This window comes from Lithobates pipiens, unplaced genomic scaffold (genome assembly GCF_037356315.1).
Source record: "Lithobates pipiens isolate NorthernLeopardFrog02 unplaced genomic scaffold, aLitPip1_a1.2 Scaffold_18, whole genome shotgun sequence".
Taxonomy (NCBI): Eukaryota; Metazoa; Chordata; class Amphibia; order Anura; family Ranidae; genus Lithobates; species Lithobates pipiens.
The window spans coordinates 262,714,802-262,728,299 of NW_027507758.1; the positions used below are offsets into that span (position 1 = coordinate 262,714,802).

General features: G+C 45.5%; 1 protein-coding gene across 3 annotated transcripts in view; it reads left to right on the top strand.

The window, feature by feature from the left end:
• Positions 1-13,498, top strand: part of ARHGAP18 (Rho GTPase activating protein 18) — a 200,756-nt gene that overhangs the window by 61,249 nt on the left and 126,009 nt on the right. The window contains exon 1 of one of the 3 annotated variants that reach the window (XM_077486890.1): positions 13,151-13,306. The exons of the other annotated variants lie outside the window; for them this stretch is intronic. The gene's annotated coding sequence lies outside the window, so the exon portion shown is untranslated. Of the gene's footprint in view, positions 1-13,150; positions 13,307-13,498 lie in introns of those variants that run through there. 3 annotated transcript variants of the gene reach the window in all.

Here is a 13,498-nt window from a genome sequence, read left to right on the forward strand (position 1 = left end):
CAGTATCACCATTTGCAAGCGGTCTATCTGTATAAAAAAATATTCCAATATGTGGTTAATGGTTAACAGTAAAATTAGGTAAAATGGTGTAGCTTCAAGCCAGGTATGGTGATTTACGGTATGTTTTCAAGGTTTGTTGTCTTGAATGCCGACTCTCTAGATATCGTTGTTGCTTGTACAGGCTTATTCAGTAACGTTTTACATAGCCAAAACATGTTTACGTTTTGGATAATGTGGGGAGGGCTGGAACCTCTGCCAGGTTTTTTATTGCTGTTTGCCCTGTTAGGGCGATTTTTCTTTTTTACTTCCCAACCTGTCCACAGTGTTGCCAGCGAGACAGGACAGGGGCATAGACAACAATCAAAACTGAACAGATGTCTTTCCTTCCTCCTACTTGTTTTTGCTATTTTCATCTCTCTTGGAAACTCTTCTTCCTTTTTTATTTATTTATTTTTTATCACTCTTTTTTCTGATGATTGTCACTTAGGGTGACCACGTGTCCCGGATTGACTGGGACAGTTCCGCAATTTGCAGGTCTGTCCCGGGCACCTTCATTCTGGGACAGTACAGTGTAATTAAATGAATGGCAGTTTGGAAATGTGGTCACCCTATTGTCACAAAATGAAGGGGAACTTCAAAGAGATTTTAACCCTTCCTTAATCTTACCAAAACTATGCTAGTTTAAACAACAATGGTGATGTACAAGCAGCAATATCCAATAATATCTATTTATCAACTACAAAAGCTATGCAATGACCTGACTATAATTCTAACAGTACAAACAAATGGACACTGGGCTTTGCAGCAAGGAGCACATGGATGTGCAATGCATACAAAACGAAAGACCATTCCCAGCTCAACTTACTGATCAGCCTGCAACTAACCAAATTATCTAACAGTATGCGTTAAAAAGAGGGGTTGAGTCTGCACACATTTGCAAATACATGCGTAAACTGCAGCGCCTCCTTACAGCACCCCAGTATTATCTGCAGTCTTAACTCTAAATTTGGAGAGCCTCCATAGTAGAAGCACATGCATTATAATGGATAGGTAGAGGGCAGGTTAAGCCTGGAGGGAGCCCACCCCTTCTTAAAGGCATAAGGGTGCACTGGGCATCCAGCATACAGCACAATGGCAGCAAAGGTGTCCAGTGTGTCCCTTCATCAGTATTCCAACAGTACAAACAAATGGGCACAGCTCTCACCTATAACTGGCCTTTGCAGCAAGGAGCACATGGATGTGTGATGCATACAAAACATAAGAAAATTCCCAGCTCAACTTACCGACTAGCCTGCAACTAACCAAATTATCCTATCTTCTTTAGTATTCTTTAAAAACAGGGGTTTATTTTGCACACATACAGTACATTAGAATTAATTCTAGTTAAAAACTTGCAAAAATATCCCTTCAAAATTGAAAAATATTTTAAGACCTTTGGACTGTATTTCTTGTGGTTTGTTTGGACTAATTTAGACCATGCCTAAGGTACAGTGCCTTGCCTGGGCTTTTTACCTATTTTGTTACATCATAGCCTTTAGTTCAATGTTGTGGTTTTTTTTTTTTTAATCTGAATTATATGTGATGGATCAGAACACAATTGTCTAAGTTGGTGAAGTAAAATTAGAAAAATATATACAATTTTTCAGAAATAAAAAAAAAAATTGCCATGTGCGTATGTATTCACCCCCTTTGTTATGAAGCCCATAAAAATCTCTGGTGCAATCAATTACCTTCAGAAGTCACATAATTAGTTAAATGATATCCACCTGTGTGCAATCTAAGTGTCACATGATCTGTCATTACATATACACACCTTTTTTTTGGAAAGGTCCCAGAGGCTGCAAGAGACACCCCTAACCAAACACTTCCATGAAGACCAAGGAACTCTCCAAATAAGTAAGGAACAATGTTGTTGAGAGGTACAAGTCAGGGTTAGAGTATAAAAAAAAAAAAAAAAATCCAAATCTTCGATGATCCCTAAGAGCACCATCAAATCTATCATAACCAAATGGAAAGAACATGGCACAACAGAAAATGTGCCAAGAGACGGCCGCACACCAAACTCATGGACCGGGCGAGGAGGGCATTAATCAGAGAGGCAGCACAGAGACCTAAGGTAACCCTGGAGGAGCTGCAGAGTTCCACAGCAGAGACTGGAGTTTTTGTACATAGGACGACAATAAGCCGTACGCTCCATTATGTTGGGCTTTATGGCAGAATGGCCAGAAGAAAGCCCTTACTTTCAGCAAAAAACAAAATGGCACATTTTTAGTTTGTGAAAAGGCATGTGGGAGATTCCCAAAATGTATGGAGGAAGGTGCTCTGGTCTGATGAGACTAAAATGTAACTTCTTGGCCATCAAAGAAAACGCTATGTCTGGCGCAAACCCAATACATCACCTGAAGAACACCATCCAGCATTTGGGACTGAGAAGCTGGTCAGAGTTGAGGGAAAGATGGATGGTGCTAAATACAGGGATATTCTTGAGCAAAACCTGTACCACTCTGTGTGTGATTTGAGGCTAGGACGGAGGTTCACCTTCCAGCAGGACAATGACCCCAAACACACTGCTAAAGCTACACTTGAGTGGTTTAAGGGGAAACATGTAAATGTGTTGGAATGGCCTAGTCAAAGCCCAGACCTCAATCCAATAGAAAATCTGTGGCCGGGCTTAAAGATTGCTGTTCACAAGCGCAAACCATCCAACTTGAAGGAGCCGGAGCGGTTTTGCAAGGAGGAATGGGCAAAAATCCCAGTGGTAAGATGTGGCAAGCTCATAGAGATTTATCCAAGCAACTTGGAGCTGTGATAGCCGCAAAATGTGGCTCTACAAAGTATTGACTTTAGGGGGGTGAATAGTTATGCACATTGACTTTTTCTGTTATTTTGTCCTATTTGTCGTTTGCTTCACAACTAAAAAAAATAAAATAAAAAAATCTTCAAAGTTGTGGGCATGTTCTGTTAATTAAATGATGCAAATCCTCAAACAATCCATGTTAATTCCAGGTTGTGAGGCAACAAAACATGAAAAATGCGAAGGGGGTGAATACTTTTGCAAGGCACTGTAAATGCAAGATTTTATTGTGCATTAAATCCTAAGTTTTCCTAAAAACAATAAGCACAAGGGTTAAAAGTTAACCCTCAGTGAGATGTTTCCCTTGTGCCACTGTAATCTTCCGGAGTGGCAGGGTAATGGAGCACTATATGCATTCATCGTGAGAGCCTGCCTATGCTTTTCTGCCAAGCTCCTCCATTCACATCTTTCTTTTTTCCTGATATCAGCTTATGTGGCAGAGCTGCTCCAGGCTCTGGAAGGATCCCTACAATATTGTCAGAATCCACCCAACTGCACGCTTACTCTGCCTCTAAGCACATGACTGAGAGCTTGAGTCAGCTGTGCCCATCCCTTCTCCATCCCAGCATTCCAGTGAGCACTGGAGGGGCAAAGCAGAGACCAGCAACTTAGAGTCACTGTCCTCTGCTCCGAGCAGACCAAGAACTGTTCAATCAGTGGTCATGTCATCACTCATGTCATCACAGGTCATAGAGCCAACGTGGGACAGTTGCATGTAATATACAAAATACTATATTATAAATGTGCATGAAAAAGTAATGAATAATTAAAATGTGCTTGAAGAGACCACAAGTAATAGAGATTATGCACATGAACATAAATGATGCGTTTCATATCCATTAAACTTTTCTCTCTTTTTTTTTTTTTTTTTTTTTTTTTTGGGTCTGAACCCAGCTGTATTGCATTGTATGGGCCTATGTACAGAGCGATGTTTACATCAGTAAAATTGCTCTGCATAGGGATCTGTAAAACCAAATTAAAAAAGATCTCTGTAGTTGGTTATTTACACACCTATGCATCTAAACATGTACATTTGAGCTAGTGAATGGATGACAAATTTTATAGTTCTGTTTACATGGTAAATGTGTGGCTAAACAGAAGCACTTAAAGAGGAAGTAAACCCTGATGAGTTTACTTCCTCTTTCATTCCCTGCAAAGGTAAAGCATAATGGACTACTATGCATCGCATAGTAGTCCATTATGTGTCACTTACCTGACACAGGAGCCAGCAAAGTCACCGCTGTCCCCTGTAGTCCGGCGCATCCATCTTTTCTGTGGGGTCTCGCCGCTCCGCCGCTGTCATTCGGCGAAGCCACGATGCCGTCACTCCCGCGCATGCGCACAGGAGCCGACACGCGCGGCAGCTCCGTCGTTGAAAATGCCGCGCTCAGTGCGCCTACGCGCCGCTGTCTACGGTGCATGCGCCGTAGACAGCGGTGCCTGTCTTCGGGTAAATATCTCCTAAACCGTATAGGTTTAGGAGATATTTCTTGGACCTACAGGTAAGCCTTAATCTAGGCTTACCTGTAGGTCAAAGTGTGTTGTAAGGGTTTACAACCACTTTAACTGACCATTAAATTAATTTGAATGCAGTATCTTGCTGCCAGTCTTTGCCTGAAAGATTCTGCATTGATATTTGTAAACTAGTTACGGCCATGGGAATGAGCTCTTATTCGATGTTCTACACACCCGCATTCTGAAAAGATATTTAAAATAGTTAACTTCTGCTCCTTATCTTCATTGATGTGCAGCAGGGATATGCAATTAGTGGACCTCCAGCTGTTTCAAAACTACAAGTCCCATCATGCCTCTGCCTCTGGGTGTCATGCTTATGGCTGTCAGAATCTTGCTATGCCTCATGGGACTTGAACTTCTGCAACAGCTGGAGGTCCGCTAATTGCATATTGCACTAACCTTATGCACACTTGAGCTCAAATGCCAGTTTTAGCCCGGGTTCACACTTCCTGTGACTTCAAAGTTGGACCCCAGCGTGACTTCAGCCCAACTTGCATGCGACTTCTTTAACAAAAGTCAATGCATTTCGGACCAAAAAGTAGTGCCGGAACCTTTTTCTAAGTTGGAACGACTCTAGTCGCACGGTTTAGACTGGTTCCATTGCACCGAATAGGGTCCGACTTCTTTTTGATCAAAACGGATTTTATTAACACACAGAAACATACACAGGTCATCACATAAACCACAAAAAAAAATACATAGTCAAACAACTCACACAGAAAAACATCTATTACATAGCATGGTCACATATCCCAGGAGGTAGTGAATATCCCATTAGTCAATCATGATACCACAAAAACAGGGCAAAATCTTAACTAAGCAACCGTCCCATAACCAGCTCCAGGGGCGACAGCCCGGGAGTATCAAGCCATGGTCCCCACAATCTCTCAAAGCGTCCCGCCCGGCCTCGGTGTTGGTAAATATACTTTTCCATACTCAATACATTCCCCATCTGAGTTATCCATTCCTTCAACCTCGGAGGGTCACTCGCTCTCCAGTGTTGAAGTATGAGTTTGCGCGCCTGAAAAAGAGCTCTCCCCAGGGCCTCCCTAACCGGCGTCCCCAACGAGGGATCGTCCAGCACCCCCAAAAGGCACACCTTCGGATCCTGTGGAATCCGCACCTGGAAGGCCCCGTTAAGAGTCGCAATGACCCCCGACCAATATAAATGTAATTTGGGACAACGCCAAAGTAGATGTATGAGATCCCCCCCTATCCCTGGCACATCTGGTGCAGAGGTCACCCTCCCCAATCCCCATCCTATACAGTCTAGCTGGTGTTCGGTGCACCCTCATAACAATATATAGTTGCGATAAGCGCTGTGCCGTGTTCAAAGAGCAGCCTTGTATTGCCTGTAAGGCTTCCGCCCATTGGTCCTCCTCAAACACTCCCACATCCCTCTCCCAGGAGGCAATCACCCTGGCGGGGAAACCCGGCATAGATGCATTCAGTAACATATTATAAGAACTGGATATGAAACCTTTAAAACTGGTAACTTCAGTCACAAACCGAAAAATTGGGGTAGGAGATTGCCTCCAGGGATTGTTTCCAGCTTGAGCCTTGACAGCGTGGCTCAACTGCAAATAATAAAAGTACATACCCTGAGGGACGCCATATCTTTCCCTTAATTCTGCAAAAGAGAGCAGTGATCCCCCAGAAAAAATTTGAGACATAAGAGTCACTCCACAGCGCCTCCAACGTTCAGCACAAGTCAAATCGACCATCTCCCCATAGTACCGATTATGCCATATCGGGCTATACTCCGTAAAGCCCTCCACATTCTGCAGTTGACGTGTTTTATTCCATATTTTTTGAATTAGGGCAAACGTTGTAAAGAGTCTATTAGACTTGGCGAACGAAAGAGTCTCCAAACCCGCCACCACTCCATCCGACCCCGTGCCATGGCTCAGAAGGGCAGCGGCTGGATTCTCCACCCCCTCCCCCCCCTCCCGGCCATTCACCACGGAGCGGGCAATATGCTGCAATTGAGCCGCTATGTAATACAGCCATGGGTTGGGCAGAGCCAGCCCCCCCGCCTCCTTCGGCTTCTGAAGCTGCTCCAAACGTATCCTAGGAGGTTTGTTAAGCCAGATAAATGATCTGAATAAGGAGTTAATAATTCTAAATAATTTAAGCGGGATCACCATGGGAGTATTATGTAAGATATATAGTAATTGTGGCATAAAAATCATTTTAATAAGGTTCACCCTGCCCACCAGTGACATCTTCAATTTAGCCCACACTTTCGCTTTATCTCTGATCCTGCCCAGCAACGGGGAAAGGTTCAGTGATAAATAATCACAAGGTCGCGGGGTGACCCATATCCCCAAGTATTTAAATTTATCAGCGACTGGAATATCATACCGCGTAGGATCCCGAGGGGAGGGAGCATCTAGCAACATAAGATGTGATTTGGTCCAATTAATCACCAGACCCGAAAAAGACCCGAAGTGCCGAACCACTCTCATAGCCTCAACCAGAGAACCTGAAGTATCCCCTAGGAACAACATAGCGTCATCTGCATATAGCATCAGTTTTTCATGTAACTGCCCATATTTAAAACCCGTTATCAAGGGGTTGCTTCTCACCAGAACAGCCATAGGCTCTATGGCAAGAGCAAACAGCAGAGGTGACAGAGGGCACCCCTGCCTGGTTCCCCTAAATAAAGGAAAAGGAGTTGACACCCTCCCCGCCTCTCTAATGACCGCCGATGGGGAATTATACAGTAGCTGTACCCAGGATAAAAAGCCAGGCCCAAACCCAAACCGCTCGAGAGTTGCCCACAAATATCCCCATTCAATGCTATCAAAAGCCTTATGGGCGTCGAGCGACAGCAATGCCCTGTCCCCCATATTATCAGCCCGGGACTGCACATTAAGAAACAGACGACGAAGGTTAATTGCCGTGGACCGCTCAGGTATAAAGCCCGATTGGTCCGGGTGAATGAGGGAGGCGATCACCGTGTTCAATCTCCGAGCCAGCACTTTAGCAAGGATCTTGATATCATTCTGTAGCAACGATATCGGCCTATACGAACCGGGGTCCAACGGATCTTTCCCTGGCTTAAGAAGCAGCACAATACTAACTTTTCTCATGGACTCCGGAAGGCAGCGGGTTTCCCTGGCCAAATTCAGGGTACGGAGCAGTTGAGGCAGTAGTACTTCCCCAAACTGTTTATACACCTCTATTGGGATACCGTCATCCCCCGGGGCTTTAGAGTTAGGGAACGAGTTGGCAGCCAACAACATCTCCTCTAGTGTAATAGGCTCCTCAAGAAACTCCACCTGGGAATCCGCCAAACTCGGTAGCTCTATCCCCCGTAGAAATTCCCGAACTTCGGCCGCATTACGTGTCGACTTGGACTCATAGAGTTCCGAGTAGAAACCTACCAACTCGCTCATCACCAAATCCGGAGTGTTAACCAGCCTGCCCAACCTGCCACGCACAGCCCCAATAGATGGGGAGGACCGTTGAGAGTGCACCAACGTCGCCAGCAGCTTGCCCGTCTGCTCCCCCTCCTCAAAAAAAGCCAGCCTATTAAAAAATCTCTTTTGGGTCGCCTTGGAGGCATCCATCCTATTAATAGCATCCTGTGCAGCTACCCAGGCCTCCCGGGTGGTCCCTCCCGAGCCAGCAATATATTCCGCCTCCAGTCGTCTAACCAACTGGTCCGCTTGATCCCTCTGGGCAGACGTAGCACGTTTAATGGCGTTGACCTCAGTTATGAACAGCCCCCGTAGGAAGGCTTTAAAAGCATCCCAGGCAGCGTTCGTGTCTACAAATGCCTCATGTCTCTGCCAGTAGGCTTCTATGTCCGCTTCAAGAGTGTTAGTGGGAGAAAGAAGATGTAACCAAAAAGCATTAAGTTTCCATGGGGCCCTCTGCAAAGTAGAAGCCGGGTTGACCGTTATGTGCACTAACAAGGGGGAATGATCAGAGATACTTCTAGTCAAATACTGCACTTTTTCCACATGTTGGAACGCTGCATCCGAGCACAAACACATGTCAATCCTAGACAAAGAAAAATGCGTCTTGGAAAAGCATGAGAATTGCCGCTCGGTAGGGTTCCTGAGCCTCCACGGGTCCATCCAGCCCACCTCCCCCAGGAATCTAGCCAATGACGTGGAATGCACACCCCCACCCCCCGGAGGGGGAGGGTGTCTATCCAGGCCAAGGTCTAGGACACCATTAAGATCACCCACCAACACCATAGGGGTCCCTGGGTTAGTTAGCAAAAAAGTCAATAGGGCACGGAGAACCGGGGGACTAAACGGAGGGGGCACATAAACCGCAGCAAGAATGAATTGCAAACGTGACACTCTACACATCAAAAATACATATTTCCCCTCTTGATCAACCTCCAATGCCATCAACTGAAAATCGAGGGCACGATGCACCAGCACACTCACCCCCCTGGAGTAGGAGGTGTGTGTGGAGTGATGCGCCCAGCCCACCCATGCAAACCCCAGGCACGACACCGTTCCCGGGGTCAGGTGGGTCTCCTGCAACACACAGATACCCGGCATATGTTTTCTAATGGCCGCGGATACCATAGTACGTTTCAGGGGATCCCCAAGGCCCCTCACATTCCAGGACAATATAGGAATAGATGTCATCCCGGCACATCAGTTAAATGGACTATACAGAATAATTCTTCCATAAATACAGTATACTGCATTCGGCATACCCAGTTCCCACACCTCCCAAGACCACCCACACCTCCATGGAAGGAATACCACAATATACAGTCCCGAAGAAGTTCAGAAATCAGGCAGCATCCCCAATGACAAACACCATCTAGGCCCCCACTCCCCCACCCAGGGACCATGCGGCAGTCTGTCTGCTGGGCTTGACCCGGTGCATTCCTCTGTGTGATTCTTCTACAATGATATAATGATGACCCCTCGCCCCCCTCAGGAGCGAGAATAATGCTAGAAAGAAAAAAACCAAACTGGAAAAACAACAAAAAAAGTCTAAGGGTATAAACATAACCCCTCACCGGTCCATGTTGCAACAGGCATACCACGGCCGGTGGTTCCGTATCAACAGTGCGCTCCTGCAACGAAGGCACCTTCTTCAATAACATCAATAGCGCTTCCAAGTGTTCAGTCCTGTATAAACTGCTCCCGGCCGATCATGTTACCGGCCCCTAATCGGCCAATAATTGCAAAAGTCCTCAGTCAGAATAATCACTGGTTTGTAATCCAGAAAGATGTCCAGCACAGGCCATAGCCATAAATGCCACAGGATCAATCCACCCCCTCCTCGTTCACTCCATCTTGACGAAAAAGATGCTCATTCACCTCAAGCCACGCAGAGGCCTCTGTGGCAGACTCAAAAAATTGAGCCTGCCCTCCTGCAATCACACGGAGCTTGGCGGGATACAGCATGGCGTACTTGGCGCCTAATCGTTGCAGCCTCCTTTTCACATCCCCAAATTTCGCTCTGCGCCTCTGAACTTCCGCTGAAAAGTCAGGGTAAAAGGAGACCCTTGCCCCGTTGTATTGAACACCCCTCTTCTCCCTGGCCAAACGCAGTATGATTTCCTTGTCCTTGTAATGAAGTAACTTAGCCAGCATGGTGCGGGGGGGATTGCCCGGAGGTAAGGGCCTAGGAGGGACCCGATGAGCCCGTTCGATGGAATAGAAAGGGGAAAACGCCTCACGGCCGAAAACTTCCACCAACCAGTTCTCCACAAATTCGGTAGGATCCCTACCCTCCGTTTTTTCTGGTAATCCAACAATGCGGATATTACTCCTTCTCAAGCGGTTCTCAATGTCCTCATGCTTAAGCTCATTAGCATTCGCGGCCCTGGCCGTGATCTGTAATTCCCTGACCATGGGCACCATTCTATCTTCCACTTCACTGATACGGCCCTCCACCGCCGTTGTGCGCTCCCTCACTTTCTGCATGTCATGTCTGATCAGCCCAACCTCCTCTTTCAGGCTTCCAAAGTGTTCCTGCAGAGTCTGTACCGTTGCTGTGCATTTCTGCACCGCTCGCAAAATTTCGGCCAGCGTGGGTTGTTCCACAGTGTCTTCCTCCTCCAACACCTCCATCTCAGGGGTATAGTGCTCCCCCTCAGCCTGCTGGGCCCGCTCAGAGGGTTCCCCCGTTTGTTGTACCCGAAAAGCAGCGGGGGTGGCATCCAGCTCTGCATCTTCCCGGGGCCTCTCCGCCCCCTTCAACTTCTGGGCATAATAAAGGATATCTTTCCCCTGGGCTTTAGGGGTCTTAGGGAGCGCCTTACCCTTCTCCTTGCTGTCCCCTCGTGCGCGCTGTGATGACGCGGCGCCATCTTGGATATTCAGCACAGGGCCTTCGTCTCCCCTCGACGGCTTGCGGGCCGGCATGGCAGCTCCGGAGCCGGCAACTGAGCCAGATGATGCCCGCAGGATTCCCCCGAGGCGGTGGAACGGTTCCTCGCCCGGTACGAGCCCTGGTTCGGCCGGGAGAAGGATCGTATTCAGGATGTACTCAGGGAGCTCTGTGAGACACGTCCGCTCACATGCCGCTCTTGGCCACGCCCCAGGGTCCGACTTCTGATGCGGCATGTGCTTCAAAGTCGGATCGATTGTCGTATTAGTGTTGACAGGGCCTTACAGGTGATTGTCCATGCACACATAGGCAGTTACAGCAGTTTAGAGGCAGGAAAGTTTAGAGGTAGAGAAAATCCCCAAAACCTCTGCATTCAATAGAGAAGCATTTTGGCTCTAAAAACTCACGTGCATTAATTTCAATGGCCAGAATAAATTAATATTCTAGCAAATGAAAGGATGCTCAAGCTCATGGCATTTCTAAATGCACCCAAATAATTTTGATATATAATATAAAGTGATTATATATATATATATATATATATATATATATATATATATATATATATATATATATATATATATATATATATATATAAAATATATTATATTTTTTTTAAGCTGTTCTCCTTTCAAGAAAACATGCCTGTGTTTTTCCATTGCTCCCATTGTTTAGCTGACAAGGCAAGTGTCTCCTAGTCCGGTTTTTGTTTAGTATTTTTTGTTATTCCTTCCTTTTTTACTTTACAGCTTCCATCTGTTCCAGGTGTAATGTTTAATGTAAAACAATGGGGGTCGATTGAAGAAGGAAAAGGATACACATCCTGTACAAAAATGGTTCATGAAAAAATGCCTTTTAAGGTTTAAGTGATTGTTTATCTTTTTCCTTTTAACTACTTCCCTATCGGGCCAATTATTACAATATTTCTCTCCTACATGTAAAAATCATAATTGTTTTGCTAAGAAAATTACTTAGAACCCCCAAACATATATATATATATATATATATATATATATATATATATATATATATATATATATATATATATATATATATATATATATATATATTAGTGTGTTTATTAAACAGAGACCCTAGAGAATAAAATGGTGGGTTTTGCATTTTTTTTTATTTTTATATTGCACAGTAATTATGCAGCCGTTTCTCAAACAAAATGCAAAACCTGATGTTATGCCAAGTAAATAGATAACCAACATTTCATGCTTTTAAATTGCGTACGCCCGTAAATCCGCTCCACACTACGCTACCTAAAAATCTCTGTAAGTGACGCTTTAAAAGCCTTGGCAAGTTACCAGTTTAGCATAGGTCTGGTGCTACTATTGCTTTCTCTATAACGTTTGCGGCGATATTTAACGTGTGGTGCGAACACTGTTTACATATGACCTACATATGTATTCGTCTTTGCGCGTGAGCACAGGGGGACGGGGAGCTTTACATTTTATTTTTAATAATTTTCTTTATAATATTATTTTATTTATTTTTTATTGATCGCTTTTCTATGCATTAAGGTCAAAAATCTTCTGTGCTGTAGCTCCCCCCCCCCCCCCCCCCCCGAGCCTCCCCCATTTCTAACCTGAACCCGATCAGTCCAGCGTCGAGGACGAGCCCAGCAGCTCCAGCTGCTGTCTCAGGTTCTCATTGGATAGATTGATAGCAGCAGGAGCCATCAGTGACACGGGGGCCAGGGGTGGGGCCGAGTCCTGATGTCTGTGTCAATGGACGCAGCAGCAGGACACCGGAAGCGTGCCCGCACGAGTGCCCCCATGCAAGGCGGCTCTCCATGGGGGCACTCGATGAAGAGGAGGGGCCAGGAGAGCGGCCGGGGCACTCCAGAAAAGAGGATAAGTATAATATGTTTGCAAAGGTTTTTATTTTTATTTTTTTATAAATAACAATCACTTACCACAAGTCAAAAATAGCTTTAAATCCGCCGAAACCGCAAAAGACAAAATATTTGTTGCATCCTCTTTTTAATAACCTAGAGATGATCGGGGACATTCCCGTCCCTGTTCAGCTCTATGGTAAGTGGGAGATAGTGCCAGCTACAGTCTACCTGATTTGGACGGGAGGGCCCAGGAAGGCACCAGAGAGCGGCCAACTTTTTGGTACATGTGTTCAACAGAAACCAGGCTAACTGCCAGCTTCTGTTTGAAGGGTCTTGCTAGAAAACCAGCATTTGATTGGCGCTTGCAGCAGGAGAGATCTGTATACCCAGCCTAATCCAGTATGCTGTATGCAAATGTGTTGACAAGGAACATGCTAATACGCCTTTAAAAAAACAGCAGACTGGGAAAAATGTGAGTGTGTATGTAGTTCTAAAAAAAAAAAAGTAATGAAAGTGTAGTTGCCCTTTTAATCAAGTGACAACTTGCGGTCATGTGACTGTTTTGGTTACAAAGGTCGGCCCTGTGTGCAGGCACGCAGCAGAGCACAGCCTCTAAAGTTGATTGTGCGAGGCTACACGTGCAGCTGCCAGGACAGCTGACAGCAACAGGGGACAGCGAATGTGGACAGAAGAAACTGACATCTCCAGGACAAAAACCAGTAGCCGCCAAATACTCAACAGCGGTGGAGAGGAGAAGCACTGAAGGAGCAACAGTAAGTGCTCCTTCTCTATTATCAGATTATTTCATGTGCCCACAGAAGGACAGGAAGGACACACAACCCAACCACCTCCAAAAAAATGGTTCTTTTATTATTAACTGCAACAATACATAGACCAAAAACGACAAAGTTGACCATAAGCTAATTTTCTAAGCATCACCCATATTTCAATAGGCCAAGAACTTT